Source organism: Magnolia sinica, chromosome 2 (genome assembly GCF_029962835.1).
Source record: "Magnolia sinica isolate HGM2019 chromosome 2, MsV1, whole genome shotgun sequence".
NCBI classification, from domain to species: domain Eukaryota; kingdom Viridiplantae; phylum Streptophyta; class Magnoliopsida; order Magnoliales; family Magnoliaceae; genus Magnolia; species Magnolia sinica.
In genome coordinates, this window is record NC_080574.1 from 32,137,622 (window position 1) to 32,158,998 (window position 21,377).

The following is a 21,377-nucleotide window of genomic DNA, read 5'->3' on the forward strand; positions in this document are numbered from 1 at the left end:
AAGATTTTCAGTGCTTGTCGAAATAGGGCCCAATAAGCCTCACTAAAATAAAGAAAATTTTATTAGAAACTACCTATTAAATCTAGAATTTAGATCTGGTACCCTTTGAGAAGGGATTCAGATTCAGTAGTGACCCTCCAAGTACCAGGCTGGCGTTCAAGGGCGATGGAAAAGCTCTGTGGGCCCCACCATGATGTATTTGTTTTATCTGTACTGTCCATCCATCTTTCAATTTCATCTTAGTGCATGAGCCCAAAAATGAAGCAGAGTCAAATCTAAAGTGGAGCACACCACAGGAAACAGTGGTTGATTGAATGACCACCGTTAAAAACTTCTTGGGGGCCACAAAAGTTTTGAATAAAGCTGATCTTTGTGTTTTTCCTTCATCCTGGTCTGTGTGACCTAATCAACAGGTTGGATGGCAAACAAATATTACAGTGGCCCTAGAAAGTTTTTAATGGTGGGCATTCAATCATTGTTTCCTGTGGTGTGGTCCAGCTGATATTTAGATCTGCCTCATTTTTTTGGATTTATGCTCTAAATGAGCTTATAAAATGGATGGACAGAGTGGATAAAATACATACATCATGGTGGGGCCACAAATCAGATCTCAGTACTGGTGGAGGGATCACTACAGTCCTTTCAAAAGTGTTTTCAATAAATTACTACACTAGAGTACCTTCTGATTTAGATTTAAAGCGGCTTGGTCCACTGTGTGAGCACAGGGGTCAGCGGCTGGTGGGCCCGACCATATTATTTATGTGAAATCTACCCAAATGGTAAGGTGTATCATCACAAGATGCGTCACCGTAAATTGAAAACCGTGTATAGGGCAACATTCACCCTCTAAACTATTTTTATTGGTGTGGCCCATCTGAATCACAAATGGGCCTGAATTTTGGGATCAGGCCTAAATTTTATTGTGGCACCTAATGGTTGGAGTGGATTTCATATAACCATTATGGTGGGCCCTGCAAAAGTCAAGAGTAGACACATCTCTCTCAACTGTTTTCTTTGGTGTAGCCCACCTGAATCATGGGTCAGCCTGATTTCTTAGCCCTAAGCCTAACATACAATTAGACATCTAATGGTTAGAGTGGATCTCGCATATAAATCAAGGTGGGCCTATGAAAATCAATGATGGGCTTTTATTATTATTATTATTATCAATATACCAGCATAAATACAATGTAGAATCTGTTTATTGGATTATTGATGGACGCATAGTAAAGAGTTTGAGTGTCACACAATCCATGTTTAGCACTATGGTTCAAAGGTGATGACTTCTGCATATATACTTAGTGGGAAGGAGTCAAGTTCTCACGGTCGACAATTTATGCACGCATCTCATGATCATCCCCCGTATTTCTTTATTATGCTACCAAGATAAGGAATCGGTTGTTTATCTTTTTATCCATAGTCTTTTTGCTAAAATGATTTGGATTAGTTTCTTTAATTTGTTTGAAATTGCGTGGATTGCTTTAAATTCGATTGGTCAGTTTTTCTTATCTTGGCATGAAGGGAACAAAAGTAAAGTTGGGAAGTGAGTCTGGCATCTATGCTTATTAGAAAGGCTATAAGACATCTGGTTGAAAAGAAACAGACGTTGTTTCATAAATATAAGGGGTAACATTTCAAAGGTTTTCAATAGGGCAAAATTTATAAATATAATGGAACGGTGGACAATCAGCTAAAATATTAGCTATCGATCAATTTTGTGATAGGTGGTCAAAGTTGTTAATGGTTTTCTATTATATTTTTCCTTTTTGTATTACTTGAATTTGGCCCTTTTGTAATAAAGTGATTATCGGTCCAAAACAAATCATATGAGCTTTGGAAGCCCACATGTGCATATAAGGAAACCCATCTACACACCATGACCTGTGGCGGGGTGAAATATGGGTTCAACATCCAATCTGTCCATCGGGTTGGACCAACCATGTGATGCCCCGGCTCAAAAAACAAGATAACCCACTATTTAGGTGCACCGTAATTCATGAAACAAAAGGATGGTAGAAAAAAACCCGGCCACTTTTTTTCCAAGCTGTCCACTTGTTCCAGTCAGGCTTTCATAAATGGCTTGAACTTCGCACCCATAAGCCATGCTCGCCCATGGCTGGGCATGTAGACGGGCTATCTTATATAGAAGCATGGGCTTAACAAACTAATCCTAATGTATCTGGTATAACATCTACAGCTTGTTTTTTTTACTTCACATGGACTGCTGAAACTGAGTAAATATTTGATTTCCTTTCTTATATTCCTTCTGATTATCCGTTGTTTCAGCTTGAACATAATAGCCAATTTTCAATCTATTGCTAAAACCCAAGTTTCAAGTTATTATTCAAAGTATCGTGAACTGCTGATCTAATAACTGCCTCATGTTGCTCAAAATAACAAGAATAACTTGAAAATGGTATAACCATAGTTTTTCTTTTTTATGATGCAAGTGTAGACGAACCATGAAATGCAAAAGAGGGAGCACATATAAGGTGGGCCCCATGAAAAATCAAGTGTGGATGTGTCTTTTTTAATATAGCAGCTCAAATATTGTTTTTCTTTCTTTTTTTTTTTTCCTGAACAATTAGGAAAGGGACGCCGCCCTTGTTTTTAACAGGGCCCACCATTATGTGAATGTGAAATCCACTCTCATCATTAGATGTGTAATCCCACATCAGGTTCTGGCCAAGAAATCAAGCTGACCTGTGATTCCGGCGAGTCAACTTTACCCTTGATTTTCACTGGGCACCATGATGATTATATAAAATTCACTCCAACCATTAGATGCCAAACTAAACTTCGTGACTGAAGCCAAAAATAGGTCCATTCATGATCCAAATGGGCCACACTAAGGGAATTAGATTGGTGAGTGAGAGTTGTCTTGTACATTGTTTTCAACCGTGGGGTTGATGCACCGAGTGGTCAGGGTGGTTTTCACATAAACATCATGGTGGGGCCCACCCAAGCTGTTGATTCCTTTCCTTGCGCTAATGGAAGGTACTCTAATGTTAATTACCTAGATTAGTGAGAGACCTTATTGAAAACCTTTTTGGAAAGGGTAATGGAATATAAATTTTATATTAATTATAATTTATTTTTTTGGTAAAATTCCCTAAAATAAATGCATCAGGCATAGTGGTCTGGTTGCTCTGTCAGCCCACATCTCATTGTCCTGCAATTAATATTGCCTAACCAAATGGCTTCATTGAGGAATGGAAGGATAAAATGGAAATGGTATTTACAATAAGAGTTCAGATGTTCCTAAACTACCACTCCTCACTCTCACATACTAAGTCTCTAAAATCCTTCCTGTTATGTTGCCTTTGGTACACCCACTAATTGAATAGCTCTGTTTCGAGATTATTCACTTCTTTTTGGAGGTTGCTTGAATACATCCCAACGTATTACAATACTATATGTTGCAACTTTAGCCTTTGAATTTGGATCATCTTCCAACTATTCAAACCGTTTATATGACAAAAATCTCACTTTGTATGGTGGAAAGACAACCAGTAAATACTCTCAATTGGATTATTTCAACCCTTTGGTAACTTGACACTTTTGCTTAGACATGGACGACCACAATAATCTTTGTATAATCAAATGGGTTGAAATTTTCAAAATGAGAGTTCATTTGGGCATACTCCATCCAAGAAGATCCTTGAGAGAGGTATCCCCTTTCATTTAAATCACACAAAAAAAAAAAAAAAAAAATACAATTTTAGGGAATAACTACCTTATTAGTTACGTGGTTAATGGAATTTGAATTCTGGGGTTTCCAAGGAGGGGATTATACACGTACAGAAAATGCATTTTTGTAACTTAAACAAGGGAAATGATAAAATTCAACCTGATATACTGTAATATGGTATGTGTTCAATCACGGCATAACACAGTACAGCAGACTGTATTTTATCATTTCCCCTTAAACAAACCCTTTAAGATGTTTTAGAATAATCTTTCCAAGTAGAGGACAATTACAAGCTGAAGATACGACATTACTTCAATTCCAAATCTCAAATCGACCAGGGCTGTTCTGCTTCTCTCCATTGGGGCAGTTTCAGTTTCCTTCGATGCAATACGGCAAGAGTATAGATGTTGACCACAGAAGCCAGTGTTCCCCTCAAAACTTGAAGGTGGGAAGGTGGAGAACTGCCCTCCTGAAGGGATCGCCCCAGACAAGCCGTTGTTTGCTATATTGAATCTTGATAGAAAGCTGAGCTTGATTAGAGAAGAGGGTATGGCTCCCACGAGCTTATTTAAGGACAGATCCAATATCTCTGGGTTCTTCATGTTAGATAAACCATCTGGAATTGCTCCAGTGAGGTAGTTCTTGCTGAGATCCAGTACATGAAGATATTTCAAATTCCCAAATTCCGGCCGGATCAGTCCTGTAAGCTTGTTGCTGCTCAGAACCAATGATGGCTTGAAGCTGCTAGCATGATTGTACTGCCACCCACTTGCATTTTGATTGGATTTCATGAAAAATGGAAAGTCGGAAGGTGTAGACTCTCCGTGCGAGACGTTGAGGAAAATGAGACTCTTCAATTGTGTCAAGCTTTCGGGGATTTCTCCTGTGAGTGAATTGTTGGACAAGTCCAAATAAAAGAGAGAATCTAAGCTACCTAACCATGAAGGGATGTTTCCATTCAAATGGTTCCAAGATAAGTCTAACAGTTGTAATTGAGTACAGTTTCTCAACCAGGGAGGAACTGAACCAGAAAGGCCACAGTTCGGAATGATCAGAACCTCTAGGCTCTTGAATCCTTGAATTCCATATGTGGGCATTTCTTCGCCATGGAAACTCTTGGTGAGTACCAAAGTACTTAGGTTCTTGCATTGTTATAGAACCCCAAGTGCCGCTGAAATGTTTCTGAAGCTATTCTTCGACAGCGACAGGGAAGCGAGTTCCTGAAGGTGTTTGAAGCTGTTGGGAATTTGGCCACCGAGGCTGTTTTTAGCAAGGTTTATGGTCTTCAATTCTCTGCAGGAGGATAAACTATCGGGAATGTTGCCACGAAACTGATTCGAGCTGAGATCAAGACGGCCGAGATGGACCATTGCTGTGCAATCAAGATCTTACCCGCCACTAAAAGAGTTATTGTTTAGATTAAGAAAGCGGAGTGATGACAAGCTCAACAAGGATGAGGTTACTGAAAACATCTGGCAGAAAAAACCGTTCGAATGAGCAGAAATTAAAAACCTCCAACTTTCCAAGCTTACTGAAAACATCTGGCAGATTCCCTGAAAACTCATTAATTGAGAGATCCAAATGCATGAGGTTAGAAAGATTACCTATTCCATCACTCAGGAGCCCAGATGGTCTGTTGTTGTGAAGCTTCAACTCATTCAACAACACCAACTCAAATAAACTGTCTGGCAAGCTTCCTATCAGTTCATTCGAATGAAGAGAGAGCTCTAGAAGGGACCTACAATTCCCAAAACCTGTTGAGAAATTGCCAGTGAACCCATTTGATGAAAAATCAAGAACCTGAACCTGGGATGACACGCAGCAAATACTCGCATCGATGGGACCATCGAACAAATTATTATTGATAATGAATTCCACTAAATTCACGGACCATGCGCAAGGATCGGCTGCCTGCTGGTGAACTGATTGTTCGAGACATTGAAAGACAGGATCATTGGTAAATCAGCATCAGCCATGATTGAACCGGAGAAGTCATTGTGACTCAAATCAAGTATTAGATTGCACAGTTGTAAACCTCCTATTGTAGGATTTTCCTTATTAGATTGTACAGTTGTAAATCTCCTATTATAGGTTTTTCCTTGTAAATACAACTAGCAATAGGTTGTCCTATGCATATAAGAGAGGCTTCTCTCCTCCTTATGAGATATCTAGAAATACAATTGATTTCTTCTCACCTTACATGGTATCAGAGAGCACTCTCCTTTATTTCTGTTTCTGTCTCCTTTGTTACTGTTGTGATTACTGTCTCCACCATCAACACCCACCACCACCATCATCTTCACCACCCCGTTGATACACCATTGCCAGTGCACATCAGGCCGTGCACTTCCCACCGCTGCCGTGTGACAACACCCATGCCCTTGCCATGAGATGCACATCCCAACCTCTTCAATCGTCACAGGGGCTGTCTACCTATTTCATTTAAATCACAGAAGGCTGCCTTATTTTCTGCCTATTTTTTTTTGTGCTTCGTAGAAGCGCAGAAATCTGGTGTCCCTCTTTCAATTAGTCTTAAATGGCTACTTCATCGGCTACTTCACTTGACCCCAAATCCAATTCCACCAATGTTCATGCAATTCATGATTCTTCCAATCCACTGCACCTTCACCATTCTGATCAACCAGGTATTACACTTGTCTCCCAACAACTCAATGGTGACAATTATGCCACTTGGAGTCGTGCCATGATTGTTGCGTTAAGTGCCAAGAACAACCTCTATTTTATTGATGGATCTTATCCACAACCATCCACCTCCTCTCCTGACTTTGCATCCTGGACTCGTTGCAACAATATAGTCTTCCCTTAGATCCTCAATGCCCTTACAAAGGAATTGTCCAATTCGGTTGTCTACACGGAATATGCTAATGACATGTGGACAAATCTGCGAGACCGATTTTCTCAAAGCAACGGCCCCTGTCTCTTTCAACTGCAACGATCCATCTGCTCCCACACAGAAGGACAAACTTCCCTTGCCGTCTATTTTTCTAGATTAAAGACATATTGGGATGAACTATCTTTTTTAACTACTCTCCTCATGTGCACTTGTGGCGCTGCCAAGGATATCATTCCTCATCAAAATCAAGAGCGTCTTATGCAGTTCCTCAGGAGACTCAATGAAAGCTATTCAGCACTCCGGGGGCAGTTACTTTTAATGAATCCTCTCCCTACTGTAAACAAGGCATACTCCCTCCTTCAAGAGGAAAAGCATCGTGAGATCTGCGCTTCCATCCAGTCATCTGATGATGCAATAGCACTAGTTACTCCATCCATGGGCCTCTCTCGCAACTCTGGACAAAGCTCTTCTAAGGACACTCATGGTTAGTGCCGATCTCCCCTCACTTGTGCCCATTGCGGATGGGTTGGTCATACAAAAGATAGATGTCATGCACTCCATGGTTATCCTCCAGGTCATCGTCTCCATGGCACTACTCCATATTGAACCACTCAAGGACTTTCTCAATATACCGCTCTTTGTTCACTCCCCAAGTATAGGGTTGTGATGTAGTAATAAACTCGGTAAGACCAAGGTCGAATCCACAAGGACTGAAACTTGTACGTTTCCTGAAACTAGGTAGAAATAGAACTAGCCTAAGATGCAATCAAAATCAAATGTAAGTTGATGAATAATGGTAAGAGATTAATGTAAAACTTAAGGAATTTAGAGGAAGGAAACTAGGGATTCAGAGGATCCACTTGTAAGGATTAGGGAGATCTTATGCCTGCATCAAGGATTATGGAATTCAAACTGAACTTACTTGATCTGGTTTTTAAGGGATGAAAGTATATGAATTAGAATGGATTCCATCATCTAACCATGCCCAGGAGACAAAGCAAACAACAGGATTAAACTAATTACCAACTAATCAACAATGTATGAAGATCAGGAAGGATACTGTCATCCTACCATGCCCATGGGACAATGATGAACAACAGGGCTTCCTGACTTCATAAACATAAAAAGGGAAAAGAAATATTCAGAGCCATTGCAAACCCATTGTAATTTCAGTCACAACAGACCATTAAAGACTAAGAAAAATATTCCTTATAATCATCACTAAATCAAATTCAGTTTATGAAATTTAAAGGCACAAAGTAGAATCTCCCATCACGCCACAAGCTTCACCCCTTAGCCCTAGCTAAGGGGTTTAGCCACACATGAATGGGCTAAAATAAATAACTAAACAAAAGAAAAAGGGAAAGAAAAGAACAAGAAGGAAGAAGAGAAAAAAAACCACTTCTCGTTTATACCAGAGAGATCCCTTCAAACGTCCCCAAAACGAGCGCTGATCTCCTCTCTTTTCTTCCGTCCCGTAGCTGTCCCACGGTCCTGCAGAAAACGCACCCACCTGCAGCTCCCTGTCTTCTTCACCTCCGTTTCATGATGATTACTCTTTCTCCCTCTCTTTTTTTTATAGCACTCTCGTCGGAGCCTAAGAAAACTCCTCACGTTTGCTGCTGTGGAGTCCTGAAGGGATTAGACTGCGGAAAGCTTCGCAGCCAGCGATGTAGCAGCATGCGTAGCAACGCAAGAGGAGTTGCGTTTGGCCTCAGGTTGGGTGGCTCGCCGTCCAGTAACCTCAAAACCGGCTTCATGGCTAGGGTCATTCCTGGCTTGGTCATCATCTGGACGGTTTGGATCACCAATCCGATCACAGGCAGTGGCCCACAATCGGCCGAAAATTTTGGATTTCCCGGACGAGAAAACAGGGTGCGTAGTACTTACGTTATACTGATGGTGGGGCCCACTTCTCTGTCTTTTTAGAAAATCCAAGCCGTCTACTGCGTTCTACTCGAAACACCAGGTGGGAAGCACTACTTTTGGACCAAATTCTATGTGGCCCACAATACCTTCTACTCCGCCGTTCATCATGCCTTTAACGGTTAGGATTCTGCAACATTTTACATGGCCTCAAAAGGCCGCTTTGGTGAGATGAATACCCCACCTACGCACACAATGGACGGTCCTGATTGATGCTATGCATGATGCCTGGGGCCCACAAGCAGATCCGACGGATGAATAGCGTTAACGCTGTTCCGTTTTTTTAAAAAAATTCGAATTTCGTCGGTCAGCGCCTGCTGACCGACTTTGAGTGCACGGGTGCACGGCTGGTGCACTTATGTACTGTGCACCTCTTTCTCATATGGATTCCACCTATGATGTTTGTGAGAAATCTGCACCGTCCATCTTCTTCCTCTTTTAATTTAAGCCGTTGAGTCCAAGGATGAGGTGTATCCAGCGATCAGGTGGGCCCCAGATTAGTAAATTGTGGGCTGATCTGTCCGTTGGGCCACTTGCAGAGAGATCCAATGGCTAAAATTTGACGTGTACGGTTATTTTTTGGTCCTCAAGCCACGTATGGAGTTTCGAACTGATCAGATGGTGGGAACCCTATGATCTTGCATTCTGGACACTTTTCAGGCCACTTGAGTTTCAATGGATCCCTGGCGTGCAAATCTATCGATCTTGGTTTCCTAGGGTCCTTCGCTTGCCTTGGTGACTTCAGACTGTTAAATCCATGCTTTTAACATCCTTTCCAGCCCATGCTCGTAAATACACTCTGCATCACAAATACGATTAAATCAGGTCATTAACCGGCATCATGCTTGTAAATCCATGCACTAAATGGGTCTGATATGCAATATTTGACCCTCAACACAACCCCCAACCAGCATTTTGCTTGTCCCGAGCAAAATATGCGAAAAATAAGTTGAGAATTACAGAACAATTTATAAACTCGAGTGATTTTTGCAGAGTAATCCAGATATGAGAATTTTTTAGATTCATGACTGTTGGATATTATTTTCTCCTAGACTCCAGCACACGGTAAACTTCATAATCAAGTTCAAAGTATTATTCCATTAATTAGAAAAATTCTAACCATCGAGATCTATGAATGTATAGTCTAATCTCGACTTGTCAACATTAGGATTCACTTCGATATTTAAGGATATCATTGGTAACAACTAAGAGGATTCACGATAACTCAACTTAGCTTACACATTATCTTTTTATTCTTTTAATTCTTTGATTTTTTCATTAGAAGTAACGCCAAGAAGAGGGATCAGATCCTCACCTATAGGGAGCAAACCTAAGGTAAAGACTGTACACCCAACTTTTTCACATATCATTCATGGGGAATTAAATCTACACCTATAGGGAGCAAACCTATGGTAAAGACTGTTCGTCCAATCCATTCAATTGCTCAGGTTGGTTCCTTTCAAGCTTAGTGAGTACCAAGTAAATCTTTCAATATCAAACTGAAACCTTAATATGCACGCGAGATGTGTCCTGCGAATTCATGTCTCAATCAATGTTTACAATTTCTAGTAATGGATTAACGATTCAAACTTAGCTGTGAAATTTGATAGATAACTGAATCCAAGAGTCATAAAGTACCAACATCACGCATCTTGAAATTCTAAGTGCAAGATGGCCGTCAAAATCGCTTCGAATTCATATGAAATTCTAGAAAAATTTAAAAATTTTCACAATTTCTGCTCAAGACTAAGAAAATACTGATTAGGTTTCCTAATCTCCCACCCCCAACCAAAAATCTACATTGTCCTCAATGTAAAAGAAATAAGCATGCAATGCACATGGGACAAAATAAGTAAATGAGAAGTGATGGGAAGATAATACCTGAAAGAATCAAGAGGCTTTCCATAGCTATTTACGTAAAAGGGGGTCAGTACAAGAGAGAAACCATCAAAAGTAAAGACAAAATCCTACCTATACCACTTTCGCAGGTGCTCTCGATTGCATTTAGCATATGCAACAAGCCTTTAAACCCCTAGGTTGCCCCTAGTGGACGAGTTGTAGTCTCGTGAGGGTTTGCAGTAATGTTACCCACAAACATTGAACTAACTAATGAAATGTAATGAAGAACTGGGTTGCCTCCCAGTAGCGCTAAGTTTACCGTCTTCAGCCAGACAAATAAAGCAACTACCCTAGTCCTAAGAAAACAGGAAACCTACCTATACCTCCATCAGACTAGGAGATCAATCCTGGTAAACAGGATCAGTCAGAGGCATGGACATGTCCTCTGAATCAAATTTCTCGACAAATGGTTTCAATCGATGTCCATTGACTTTAAACTCCTTGCCATTGTCGGGATCTCTTATCTCAACGGCCCCATATGGAAAAACAGTGACAACAATGTAAGGGCCGGTCCAACGAGATCGAAGCTTACCCGGAAAGAGATGTAATCGAGAATTGTACAAAAGGACCTTCTGACCAGGCGTGAATGATTTTCGCAAAATGTGTTGGTCATGAAATGCTTTCATCTTGTCCTTGTAAATTCTCGAATTATCGTACGCATCATTCCGGATTTCCTCAAGTTCATTCAATTGAAGTTTGCGTAGCGAGCCAGCATTGTCCAGATTGAAATTAAGATTTTTGATCGCCCAGTACGCTTTATGTTCCAGCTCCACAGGCAAGTGACAAGCCTTCCCATAGACAAGTCTAAAGGGAGACATTCCAATAGGGGTTTTAAATGCAGTACGGTATGCCCATAAGGCATCGGTCAATCGGATTGACCAATCCTTACGATCTGGGTTAACCGTTTTCTCCAAAATGTGTTTGATCTCCCTATTGGAAATCTCAGCTTGTCCACTTGTCTGTGGATGGTATGGGGTGCTCACCTTATGAGAGATACCGTATTTCTTCATTAAGCTCTCAAATGGTTTATTACAAAAGTGTGAGCCCCCATCACTAATGATGGCTCGAGGCGTTCCGTATCGAGAAAGGATATTTTCTTTTAAGAATTTAATGACCGTGCGATGGTCATTAGTTCGACATGGAATCGCTTCGACCCATTTAGTGACATAATCCACGGTGAGCAAAATATATAGATTTCCAAACGATTGGGGGAATGGTCCCATGAAATCGATGCCCCAGCAATCAAATGCTTCAATGATAAGGATGTAATTCAAAGGCATCATATTTCGACGGGACAATGCTCCCAATTTCTGACAACGCTCACAAGCTTTGCAAAACTCATGAGTATCCTCGAACATAGTGGGCCACTAAAATTCACACCGCAGAATCTTGGCCGTGGTCTTTTTAGCAGAAAAGTGACCACCACAGGCCTGTGAGTGACAGAAGGAGATGACACTCTAATGCTCATCGTCTGGCATACATCTCCTTAAGATTTAATCTGGGCAATATTTAAATAAATATGGATCGTCCCAAAAAAAGTTGCACACCTTGGTAAAGAATTTCTTCTTATCTTGCGCAGTCCAATGTGTTAGTATAGAACCTGTGATAAGAAAATTAGCAATATTAGCGAACCAAGGTGAATGGGAGACTCTAAACAATTGTTCCTCAGGGAACATGTCATTGATATGGGTTGTCTCAAGGGAATCGAGGTATTAAGGCGAGAAAGGTGATCGGCCACTACGTTCTCTACTCCCTTTTTATCTTTAATCTCCAAATCAAATTCTTGAAGTAGAAGGATCCATCGTATCAAACGGGGCTTAGAATCATTCTTAGAAAGAAGATACTTAAGTGCCGCATGATCGTGTAAATAATGATCTTGGATCCGATCAAGTAGGACCTAAATTTGTCCAAGGCGAACACTACGGCTAAGAGTTCCTTTTCCGTAGTCGAGTAGTTCACTGGGAAGGATTTAGAGTCCTACTTGCGTAATGAATGACGTAGGGCCTCTTATCTTTTCTCTGGCCTAGAACCGCTCCAAGAGCATAATCAGAAGCGTCGCACATAAGCTCAAAAGGAAGGCTCCGATCGGGTGGCTGCATGATAGGTGCAGTGGTTAACATGCCCTTAAGCTTGGTGAAAGCTTCCTGGCATTGCTCAGTCCACTCGTATGGTGCATCCTTTTACAGAAGATTACACAAGGGACGAGTGAGGAAACTAAAGTCCTTTATGAATCGTTTGTAAAATCCTGTGTGTCTTAAGAAGGATCGCACATCTCTGATGTTTTTGGGTGGAGGTAGGTTAGAGATAAGATCGATTTTTGCCTTATCTACCTCGATTTTCTTGGACGAGATGATATGCCTAAGGACAATTCCCTTCTGAACCATGAAATGACACTTCTCCCAATTAAGTACCAAATTCTTTTCTTCACATCTTCTCAGCACACATTTAAGACTTTCCAAGCACTTACTGAAAGATGGACCGTAAACAGAGAAATCGGCCATGAAGACCTCTAGATATTGCCCTACCATATCAGAAAAGATACTAAGCATACATCGCTGAAAGGTGGCAGGGGCATTACATAGTCCGAATGGCATCCTTCGATAGGCAAAGGTGCCGTAGGGACATGTAAATATGGTCTTTTCCTGGTCTTCGGGGCTATCTCTATCTGGTTGTATCCCGAATACCCGTCAAAGAAACTATAATAGGAATGACCACTAACCTTTCCAGGATCTGATCAATGAATGGTAAGGAAAGTGGTCTTTCCTCGTGACGGTATTCAACTTCCCGTAGTCAATGCACATTCTCCAACCAGAATGACTCTAGTTGGTACGAGTTCATTATTAGCATTGGCTACGATAGGTGATTCCGGACTTCTTAGGGACCACTTGAGTTGGACTCACCCATTGACTATCAGATATAGGGTATATAATACCCACATCCAATAGTTTAAGAACCTCGGCCTTAACCACTTCCTTCATATTTGGATTTAGTCTACGTTGTGGTTGCCGAGCAGTTTTTGCATTATCCTCAAGATATATGCGGTGAGTATAAATCGAGGGATCGATTCCCCTGAGGTCTGCTATCATCCATTCAAGGGCTCCTTTATGCTCAATGAGAATAGATATGAGCATACTCTCCTGTTCTTTCTCCAGATGGACAGAGATCACCACCGGTTATGTCTCATCTTGACCTAAATATGCGTATTTTAAATCAGAGGGCAAGCTTCGGTGGCTTAAAGTTAGATGATAGAGGCACTACATCGGTTTGTGGCAATTCTTCAAATTGTGGCCTCCAACAGTTAACTTCAAGTACTGGTGCAGTATCAAGTAAGGCACACGCCTCCCTAATCATGTCATCATCAAAATCATGGGAGTGGGCCAGGCACGTCTCTAGAGGGTCAGAGGATAAGGTCAGAGGTGTCGTATCTTCCACGAAAGAATCAATCATGTTAATGTCGTGGAAATCGTCATCTTCCTCTGAGTTGCTGCCGTTATTGAAAAAAATGTTTGACTCCAATGTCAAATTTCCAAAAGACATGGTCATGATACCATTCCTACAATTGATAATTGCATTAGACGTGGCAAGGAATGGGCGACCAAGAATGACGGGAATCTGAGTGCTCATGTTATTGATGGGTTCGGTGTCCAGGATGATAAAATCTACAGGGTAGTAAAATCTATCAACTTGGACCAACACATCCTCAATTATCCCTCTTGGTACACGAACAGAGCGATCAGCAAGTTGTAGTGTGGTTAGGGTGGGTTTTAATTCACCCAAACCTAACTGTTTGTATACCGAGTAGGGAATCAGATTGACGCTCGCTCCTAAGTCAAGAAGTGCGTGATCAATTCGATGGTTCCCGATTACACATGATATGGTTGGGCTACCGGGATCCTTGAATTTCTGCGGCACGTCTTGCTTCAGGATGGCACTCACTTTCTCAGTCAAGAAGATTTTCTTTTGAATAATTTTCCGTCGTTTGGTCGTGCATAAGTCTTTCAGGAATTTGGAAAATGAAGGTATCTATTTAACGACATCAAGTAGAGGAATGTTGACTTTCACTTGTTTCAACACCTTTAAGATATCCTGAGAGTTAGAGAGAGGTTTTGGTGAAACCAACCGTTGGGGGAATGGAGCAACTGACTTCTCTAGAAGTTCCGGTTCTACTTTTTGTGGGGCATCACTGGATCCATCATTGTTGTCCTCTTCTGGTTCTTGAGGCTTTTCGGGCCTAACCGGAAGAGTTTTATCAATGATCTTCCCACTCCTAAGAGTGGTGATGGATTTAGCATGCCCCATCTGATTTGAAGAGCTGGGATCATTAATCTCGTACTGCGGTTTAGGATTGGGGAGAGGTTGTGCAGGAAGCATCCCCTTTTCTATAACCGTCATACGAGAATCTATCTTTTGCATAAAATCTGTAATCCCGCATTGCCTGAGCTAGCTCTTGTATGGGATTTTGAACCGGTTCCTCTTGAGGTTTCACTTGATTTGGATTTTGATTGAAGAAACCTGGAGGAGTCGCCGTTTGTCCATTCCTCCAACTAAAGTTTGGATGATTTTTCCAGCCAGGGTTGTATGTATTGGAGTTAGGTCCAGTAAAAGGTCTTTGATAATTATTTACGGCATTGACTTGTTCATTCAACACTCCTCGAAAGGCGGGTATTGTAGGACAGTTTTCAGTTGTGTGAATGTTGCAATCACAGATGCCGTAAACAATTTCATTGACCTTATCCTTCTTTCCTTCCATGGCCTTAACTTTCCTTATGAGCGTAGTCACTTTACACTTGAGATCTTCCTCTTCTTTCAAGAGATATAATCCACCTTTCTCCTTTAATTGAGTCGGCCTAGACGTGGTGTTCGACTTTGGGTAATAGTCCCAAGATTGTGTTTTTTCAGCCAAACTGTCGAGGTAGTCCCATACCTCGTCGACATCTTTATTAATGAACTCTCCATTACACATTGTCTCAATCATTTGGCGCATGGAAGATGTCAGTCCATCGTAGAAAAAATTTGTAATGCGCCACGTTTCAAATTCATGTTGTGGGCATGAACTGACCAGATCTTTGAACCTTTCCTAACATTGGAAGAATGTTTCATCTTCCTTTTGGGCAAAGTTCATGATTGCTTTTCTCAGGGTAATCGTTCATGATTCCCTCTACATGTCGTTCCATGTGTCAATGGATCTAGGACACAGTGAATGTAACCACGTCTTAGCTTTCTCTTTTAAGGAAAAAGGAAAGAGTTTCAGCCTAATTGTATCCTCAGATACATTAGGAAAACATAATGTAGCTATAATCTCATCGAACTCTTTCAAATGTAAATATGGACTCTCTGATTCAAGTCCATGGAATTTGGGAAGGAGTTGGATAACTCCTGGCTTGATGTCCATTTGTCCTGTATTTTCAGGAAAAATCATGCATGAGGGCGTACTCACTCCCGCTGGTTGTAGATAATCTCGTAAAGTACGAGGCGGGGGTGCCTGTTGCACCTCATTTTCATCTTGGGTATCCTCCACCCTAGGTGAAAGTAGAGGAGGTTGGTCTTTAGCCATAACCTCAGTTAACTCAGGGGATTTCGAGCGGTGTCTAATCCTGCGATGGATAGTCAACCCCTCAACCAATCCTCCTTCAGTCAAGAGACGTCGAGTGTTGTCACGGGCCCACTTGGGCTTGAAACACTCGCAGCCCTCAATCAAATTCAAAGTCTAATCCTAAAAAAAAAAAAAAAAAAAAAAAAAATCTAGAAAGAAAGAGAGGGAGAGTTGGAAAGAAATTACCAAATTGAAGCCCCTAAGTTAAGGACCTGCAAAATAAAACAAGAATAAGTTAGATTCTAAAAAGGAGAAAAATAATCCTTTAAAAGCAAGATAACAGTAAACTGATTTCTAAAAGAAAGTGGAAACTTCTAAAATAAATTAGGAAAGTCCTAAACTAGAAAGTCAATTACTAACAGAGAATTGAAAAATAGAAAGTAGGGAAGGAGCTTACCGAATTAGAAATTTCTATCTTAAAGGCCTACAAAATAGGAAGGTTAGTTTCTAAACAAAAATTCTAAAAATAAATGAGGAAATAAATTAGATTTAAAAATAGAAAGTGAAAAACAAAAGAGAAAAGTTTCTAAAATTAGAGGATTTTTCTAGAAAGAGAAATAACTAACCTAGTTTCTAAAAATAAACTGCTTCCTAAAAATAGAAAAAATACTAGAATTAAAATTTTCAAAATTTAAACCCTAATTCTAAAAGGTAGAAAAAGTAAAGAGATTAGGAAGGAATTACCAATTTATGGACTTATGTCAGGATCCTACAAAATATGGAAACAAGTTAGTTTCTAAGAATAAAATAAAAACTTTTAGCCTAAAGTTAGTAAAATCCTAATCCTAACCTAATTCTAAAACTAATTAATTTCAGAAAAACGCAATGGCGCCAAAAACTTGTTCACTCCCCAAGTATAGGGTTGTGATGTAGTAATAAACTCGGTAAGACCGAGGTCGAATCCACAGGGACTGAAACTTGTACGTTTCCTGAAACTAAATAGAACTAGAACTAGCTTAAGATGCAATCTAAATCAAATATAACTTGATGAATAATGGTGAGAGATTAATGTAAAACTTAAGGAATTCAGAGGAAGGGAAACTAGGGATTCAGAGGATCCACTTGTAGAGATCAGGGAGATCTTATGCCTGCATCAAGGATTATGGAATTCAAACTGAACTTACTTGATCTGGTTTTTAAGGGATGAAAGTATATGAATTAGAATGGATTCCATCATCTAACCATGCCCAGGAGACAAAGCAAACAACAGGATTAAACTAATTACCAACTAATCAACAATGTATGAAGATCAGGAAGGATACTGTCATCCTACCATGCCCATGGGACAATGATGAACAACAGGGCTTCCTGACTTCATAAACATAAAAAGGGAAAAGAAATCTTCAGAGCCATTGCAAACCCATTGTAATTTCAGTCACAACAGACCATTAAAGACTAAGAAAAATATTCCTTATAATCATCACTAAATCAAATTCAGTTTATGAAATTTAAAGGCACAAAGTAGAATCTCCCATCACGCCACAAGCTTCACCCCTTAACCCTAGCTAAGGGGTTTAGCCACACATGAATGGGCTAAAATAAATAACTATACAGAAGAAAAAGGGAAAGAAGAGAAAAAAAACCACTTCTCGTTTATACCAGAGAGATCCCTTCAAATGTCCCCAAAACGAGCGCTGATCTCCCCTCTTTTCTTCCGTCCCGTAGCTGTCCTACGGTCCTGCAAAACTGTCCCACGGTCCAGCAGAAAACGCACCCACCTGCTGCTCCCTGTCTTCTTCACCTCCGTTTCATGATGATTACTCTTTCTCCCTCTCTTTTTTTTATAGCACTCTCGTCGGAGCTCAAGAAAACTCCTCACGTTTGCTGCTGTGGAGTCCTGAAGGGATTAGACTGCGGAAAGCTTCGCAGCTAGCGATGCAGCAGCGTGCGTAGCAACACAAGAGGAGTTGCGTTTGGCCTCAGGTTGGGTGGCTCGCCGTCCAGTAACCTCAAACTGGCTTCATGGCTAGGGTCATTCCTGGCTTGGTCATCATCTGGACGGTTTGGATCACCAATCCGATCATAGGCAGTGGCCCACAATCGGCCGAAAATTCCGGATTTCCCGGACGCGAAAACAGGGTGCGTAGTACTTGCGCTGTACTGATGGTGGGGCCCACTTCGCTGTCTTTTTGGAAAATCCAAGCCGTCTACTGCGTTCTACTCGAAAAACCAGGTGGGAAGCACTACTTTTGGACCAATTCTATATGGCCCACAATACCTTCTACTCCGCCGTTCATCATGCCTTTAACGGTTAGGATTCTGCAACATTTTACATGGCCTCAAAAGGCCGCCTTGGTGAGGTGAATACCCCACCTACGCATATAATGGACGGTCCCGATTGATGCTATGCATGATGCCTGGGGCCCACAAGCAGATCCGACGGATGAATAGCGTTAACGCTGTTCCGTTTTTTTTAAAAAATTCAAATTTCGTCGGTCAGCGCCTGCTGACCGACTTTGAGTGCACGGGTGCACGGCTGGTGCACTTATGTACTGTGCACCTCTTTCTCATATGGGATCCACTTATGATGTTTGCGAGAAATCTGCACCGTCCATCTTCTTCCTCTTTTAATTTAAGCCGTTGAGTCCAAGGATGAGGTGTATCCAGCGATCAGGTGGGCCCCAGATTAGTAAATTGTGGGCTGATCTGTCCGTTGGGCCACTTGCAGAGAGATCCAATGGCTAAAATTTGACGTGTACGGTTATTTTTTGGTCCTCAGGCCACGTATGGAGTTTCGAACTGATCAGATGGTGGGAACCCTATGATCTTACATTCTGGACACTTTTCAGGCCACTTGAGTTTCAATTCCTTGATTTTCTTGGATCCCTGGCATGCAAATCTATCGATCTTGGTTTCCTAGGGTCCTTCGCTTGCCTTGGTGACTTCAGACTGTTAAATCCATGCTTTTAACATCCTTTCCAGCCCATGCTCGTAAATACACTCTGCATCACAAATACGATTAAATCAGGTCATTAACCGGCATCATGCATGGCACTACTCCGACAAGACTCCCCGAAACATCCGCTCCTGACAATCCAGGCTCTTCCAACCACGCCGTGTTTCTCCCCACTTTTACTCCAGATCAGTACCACCAAATCTTGAATCTACTTGATAAAGGTACTACACAGCTTGTGGCTAACCTTGCAGGTATCTCATCTTCCTCTATCATTTCTTCTCCTCCTTCATGGGTCATTGACACCGGGGCAACCACTCATATGTCTCATTCTTTCTCTCTATTTCCCACCACTTCTCACTCTCCCAAAGTTTCTTCAATCATCTTACCCACCGGCCAACTTGCACCAGTCTCCCATATGGGCACCATCCATCTCACACCATCTATCTCTCTTAAAAATGTTTTGTTTGTTCCTTCATTTCATTTCAACCTTTTATCTGTTAGCCAATTAACTCGCTTTTTAAACTGCTTTGTCTCATTTTATCTTGACTTTTGCATATTTCATGACCTACTTACGAAGACGACGATTGGACTGAGTAAAGAGCAAGGCGGCCTTTATCACTTTCTGTCACAAGCCTCGGCCGCCTTCACTGCTTTATGTTCTTCTTCAGCCTCTTCAGCTCTTTGGCATCAATGTCTAGGTCATCCCTCACATGCTCGTCTTCGCCATCTATCAAATACTTTTTCTAGTATTTTATTTTCTAATAAATTTCATTTTAATGTTTGTCCTTTAGCCAAACAAACTCGTTTCCCATTTCCTTTAAGTTCCATTACTACGAATGATCTTTTTTTATTTAATCCATGTTGACATTTAGGGACCCTATTTAGTCCCTACTCATTCTGGTGCACGTTATTTTTTAATAATTGTTGATGATTTTTCACGTGCAACTTGGACCTATCTCATGCATCACAAATCTTCCACCAATTCCCTTCTTCACTCCTTTTTTGCTATGGTTGCCACACAATTTCACAAGAAGGTTAAACAAATTCGTACGGACAATGGTATGGAATTCTTTTCACATAACTTTCAATCACTCCTTAAGGAACTTGGTATTGTTCATCAACATTTATGCATCGCCACCCCACAATAGAATGGGGTTGTTGAAAGAAAACACCGACATATCCTTGAGGTTGCATGTGCCTTGCGATTTCATGCACATCTTCCGCTCGCCTTTTGGGGCAATTGTAAACTTACAGCAACATAACTAATAAACAACCATCACACCCCCCTACTTACACGCACCACCCCAAACCAAAAACTGACAAGTACACTGCCGCACAACTCTCATCTTCTTATTTTTTGTTGCTTATGCTATGCTTACACCTTATCTCACCATCGTGATAAATTCCAACCCCGTACCCGTAAGTGCATCTTTTTGGGCTACCCATATGCGCAAAAAGGTTACTACGTTATTGATATTTCCTCTCGTGAAACCTTCATATCAAGGGATGTTGTCTTTCATGAAGATATTTTTTTCTTTTGCCAATCTTTTCACTCCTAACATGCATGTTTTCCCTCTTCCTTCTGCAGAAGTAGATGAACCTAACACCCCTGCACCTACCCCTTCTACTGAATCCCCTACTCTTCCCCCTCCTACATCCTCCCCACCCCCGTCCCCTACTCTTCCCTCCCCCACGTCCATCCGTCGTACTACTCGTCCCCGCCATCCACCAGTTTGACTGCGTGACTTTAAGTGTTTAAATGCTGTCATGCCTTTTTCTCCAGCATCGTCCACTTCAGGTAAGGTTCTTCCCTTCCCAATTTTTCAATTTATTTCATATTCTCATTTCTCACCACCTCATCAAGCTTTTCTCGCCAATATATCTTCTCTTGCTGAACCTACTAGTTACTCTCAGGCTATGAAAGATCAATGTTGGCGTGATGCAATGGCTAAAGAAATCAAGGCCCTTGAACAAAACAATACATGGACGCTCACTCCTCTACCTCCCGATAAAACTCTGATTAGATGTAAATGGGTTTACAAGCTTAAATTTCATTCTGATGACACTCTTGAACAACACAAAGCTTGTCTTGTTGCTAAAGGATACACCCAGCATACCACGAGACATTCGCCCCTGTTGCCAAGATGGTCACAATCCGTTGCTTATTTGCGATTGTTGCCATCCGCAAATGACCGCTATATCAACTTGATGTCAACAATGCCTTCTTATATGGTGATTTGGATGAAGAGGTTTACATGTCTCTTCCACTAGGCTTTTCCAGCAAGGGGGAGACTCGGGTCTGTCGTCTTCTCAAATCTCTCTACGGCCTCAAACAAGCTTCTCGTCAATGGTTTGCCAAGTTTTCCACCGCCTTACTCTCTGTAGGCTATACTCAATCCAAAGCTGACTATTCTCTTTTTACCAAATTTCATGGTGACTCCTTTACTGCTCTATTGGTCTACGTTGATGACATTATCGTTACTGGCAATGATACTTCCGCCATTAACTCCTTAAAGAC

The 21,377-nt window shown here is 41.2% G+C and overlaps 1 non-coding gene and 1 pseudogene across 1 annotated transcript; one reads left to right on the forward strand and one right to left on the reverse strand.

The window, feature by feature from the left end:
* Window positions 1-3,780: 3,780 nt before the first annotated feature.
* Window positions 3,781-6,090, reverse strand: LOC131224782 (phytosulfokine receptor 1-like; annotated as a pseudogene).
* A 9,313-nt stretch (window positions 6,091-15,403) lies between these two features.
* On the forward strand, window positions 15,404-15,510 carry LOC131238414 (small nucleolar RNA R71). The gene has a single exon (XR_009167824.1). It is a non-coding gene; the product is annotated as a small nucleolar RNA R71 (small nucleolar RNA).
* Window positions 15,511-21,377: the final 5,867 nt, after the last annotated feature.